We start from the raw sequence: 4,274 nt of genomic DNA on the forward strand, positions 1-4,274 counted from the left end.
GATTTTCTATGGGATTAAGGTCTGGAGACTGGCTAGGCCACTCCAGGACCTTAATGTGTGTCTTCTTGAGCCACTCCTTTGTTGCCTTGGCCGTGTGTTTTGGGTCATTGTCATGCTGGAATATCCATCCACGACCCATTTTCAATGCCCTGGCTGAGGGAAGGAGGTTCTCACCCAAGATTTGACGGTACATGGCCCCGTCCATCGTCCCTTTGATGCGGTGAAGTTGTCCTGTCCCCTTAGCAGAAAAACACCCCCAAAGCATAATGTTTCCACCTCCATGTTTGACGGTGGGGATGGTGTTCCAGGGGTCATAGGCAGCATTCCTCCTCCTCCAAACACGGCGAGTTGAGTTGATGCCAAAGAGCTCCATTTTGGTCTCATCTGACCACAACACTTTCACCCAGTTGTCCTCTGAATCATTCAGATGTTCATTGGCAAACTTCAGACGGGCATGTATATGTGCTTTCTTGAGCAGGGGGACCTTGCGCGCGCTGCAGGATTTCAGTCCTTCACGGCGTAGTGTGTTACCAATTGTTTTCTTGGTGACTATGGTCCCAGCTGCCTTGAGATCATTGACAAGATCCTCCCGTGTAGTTCTGGGCTGATTCCTCACTGTTCTCATGATCAATGCAACTCCACGAGGTGAGATCTTGCATGGAACCCCAGGCCGAGGGAGATTGACAGTTCTTTTGTGCTTCTTCCATTTGCGAATAATCGCACCAACTGTTGTCCCCTTCTCACCAAGCTGCTTTGCAATGGTCTTGTAGCCCATTCCAGACTTGTGTAGGTCTACAGTCTTGTCCCTGACATCCTTGGAGAGCTCTTTGGTCTTGGCCATGGTGGAGAGTTTGGAATATGACTGATTGATTGCTTCTGTGGACAGGTGTCTTTTATACAGGTAACAAACTGATATTAGGAGCACTCCCTTTAAGAGTGTGCTCCTAATCTCAGCTCGTTACCTGTATAAAAGACACCTGGGAGCCAGAAATCTTTCTGATTGAGAGGGGGTCAAATACTTATTTCCCTCATTAAAATGCAAATTAATTTATGACATTTTTGACATGCGTTTTTCTGGATTTTTTTGTTGTTATTCTGTCTCTCACTGTTCAAATAAATCTACCATTAAAATTATAGACTGATCATTTCTTTGTCAGTGGGCAAACGTACAAAATCAGCAGGGGATCAAATACATTTTTCCCTCACTGTATGTGATTGTGCCCTGCGATGGATTGGCACCCTGTCCAGGGTGTACCCCTCCTTGTGCCCCATGCTCCCTGGGATAGGCTCCAGGTTTCCCCGTGACCCTGAAGGAAGGATAAGCGGTATAGAAGATGGATGGATGGATGGACCTCCTTGAGTTCTGATGTTAAGGCTGTTGTGTTAACATTTTATAATCCCCCTGTATCTTAATCAGACCTTCATCAGACCGTCTGACGTGCTGTGGCATGACCTGAGGACAGCTGTTCATGAACGGGACGGTCGAAAAACCTTTCCTGTTGGGACGGTCTGTCTTCTAAAGAAGGTTTTACTCTTGGTTTGGTTTAGGCAGAAATGTGTCCGATCTGGGAGAAAAATCGGATCTAACGACGTTCTATTCGACTTTCCTACGGTGGCGTTGTGTCTGTGCCTTCAGGCCAAACACTTCACAAGTCTAACTGACACGAGCACGACGGTGACGCGTCGCTCTAAAGAATGTACGCCCTCGAATTAAATGAAGTAGATCGAAGTGGTTCCTGAAGAATGCGTTCAAAACATTTACATAAACAATAAACAGCTTTACTCGGGTTTCTGTTCCGAGTCAGATTTCAGTACTGAGGGGTTTGTTTTGTTCTTTTCTCAGTACGAAATGATTTTCCATCACACACGCTACAGACGCACTAGATATACCAGAGATCACGATGAAAAACACCGGCGTGTGCCTTTAATGTCCTCACATCACCTCAGTGGGGCATTTGGCAGCGCAACAGTTCCTGCCAAATAGTGATCCATGCAATTATAACTCACCAGCGAGTAGTACAAAGAACCTAGGGCACAAATTCTCTCGGTTTCGGTGTGTGTGTGTGTGTGAGCAGAGACACCACATTACATCACCTGGTTACTTTTGTTGTACTCCTCTGCTCTTCCATGGTCTCTGTGTGTGTGTGTGTGTGTGTGTGTGTGTGTGTGTGTGTGAGAGAGAGAGAGAGAGAGAGAGAGAGTTATTTTAAAATGTCTGAGTGAGTCATCGGAAAATGACTCTTCCTGAATTGTGTGCATTGTGTAAAATGATGTTGAAAGGATATCATCAGCTCAACTATTATCACACACACACACACACACACACACACACACACACACACATGCTGTGAGCTGCACTTTCATTGTAAACCAGGACTCTGTAGTCATGCCCACCGGTAGCTGGGATTGATTCAGCGAGCGATGGCCAACTGGCACACGTCGCTGTAGAGGACCAGCCTTTGCAGAAGATGCTCTGTGGATGGGCCAGCTCGCCGCTCTCGCATCGCCGCCTCCCGTCTTCGCCTCATGGTCCTCGTCAACCCTCAAGAGTACAATGGATACACTTGGACGGATACAAAAGTTATTTTCCAGGCTGGTTTGTCGTCAAGGCTATCCCTCGAAACATATTTTTCGAGCTGTCCTGCATCTTCCACGCCACTGGCGGCGCAGTCCGAGTAGGAACCCCGCTGCTTTCTGGTGTCTTGCCTGCCTACTTGTCATGTCATGTCCAACGCAACCAATCAGCTTGCAATATAATGCAGCCTGCTAAGATCCTCCGTCTGGCGCAGTAGCCACTCTTGAGGGAAAAAAATGGCATCAAAAGTGTCTCCCTATTCCCTACAAAAGTCTATTATGGGCTGCATTTCTGTCCTAACGCCTCGGCATTTCCTTTCCTTACATCCCGTCCTCACTTCCAGGCTCCTCCCGATGAGGACGAGGAGAAAGGACGCGAGACAGGGAAACGAGGACTGGAGAAATCAAGAGCAAGTAATATTTCACATCACTCAGGGAAGCATCGCGTTAAAGAGACTTCAGTTACGTGTTATAACGTGGACATGTGTGTTCCAGTAGCCCGTCGGACAACCCGTAAAGATGCAGGACGTTGACCTGTTTCCGGGTCACGGGCTGAAGGAGGGAGGATGGAGGAATCCAGGAGACGTCACTCATTGGGTGCTTCTCAATACTCAAACTGATGCTTGCTCGTTTCCTCGCTCCTCCGTCCTCCGGCCCGTGACCCGGAAACCGATCGACGTCAACCATCTGGAAGGACATTTCAGTTGTCTAATTGCACCGCGAGGAGGCGAGGAACGAGGAGCGAGGGAGCTAACAGAGGAGCTACAGTAAGAGCGAGGACACACCGGTGTGTTTCCTGTCGAAAAACCAGACGCACGTATAAACTCCCCTCCTCCTTTACATCTGCCCCAGTCTCCGATAAAAAGTCCTTCGCTCATGTGATGGAGTTTTGTGTGAAATATGATTAAATAATAATAATAAGTTTGTATGAGTATTGGAATGAATGGGTCCTTGCGTGTCTGGATATGCGAAGCTGCGCGAAAGACGCCATCATTTACGTATTCATTACTTCCTTGTTGAATAACCCAGACATTTCACATACGAATGTTGCTATTAACCAAACTCCGACGACATAACGGCAGATCTGTGAAGCGCAGTGAGGTCATCCAGCTGTGCGCAGTGAGGTCATCCACTCCTCACATCCTTATCTCGCATCCTAAGTGGGTGGAGCGAAGACGCGAGGAAAGGAAGAGAGACACTAAAAGTTATAGGCCAGACCAGTGATTTTCAAAAAGTGTGGGCTGCCAGGGGGCGCCCGGGGGGGCCTCAACAATTTGGTGTGAAAAATAAATAAATGTATGTTTTCTCTTTCTCACTCTCAGACAACCACACACACACACACACACACACACACAATCAATTCCTAATGTAATGTAATGTAAAGATGTAAGATGTAATTAATTATATAAAAAAAAGGGGGATATATTCAGAAGTCTGTATTTTTAATGTGTTTTAAAGACATCTTGCAAAAGGGGGGCCTCGGTCAAATTTTGGGGCGCCTTGCCCTGGAAAAGTTTGGGAACGTCTGGGCTAGACGGTACTCCATAAATAGTGATGTGAGATTTGAGACACAAAAACAAAACGTTTTGCCCCGCTTGGCTTTCCACAACGCGCTTCCACGTCATCAGAAACCACGCCTCATTAGCGCCATGCGAGCCACGCCCCTTCGTACCGACTAGAGAGTGCCTGAGCTTGTTTGG

This window comes from Ictalurus furcatus, chromosome 12 (assembly GCF_023375685.1).
Source record: "Ictalurus furcatus strain D&B chromosome 12, Billie_1.0, whole genome shotgun sequence".
NCBI lineage: Eukaryota > Metazoa > Chordata > Actinopteri > Siluriformes > Ictaluridae > Ictalurus > Ictalurus furcatus.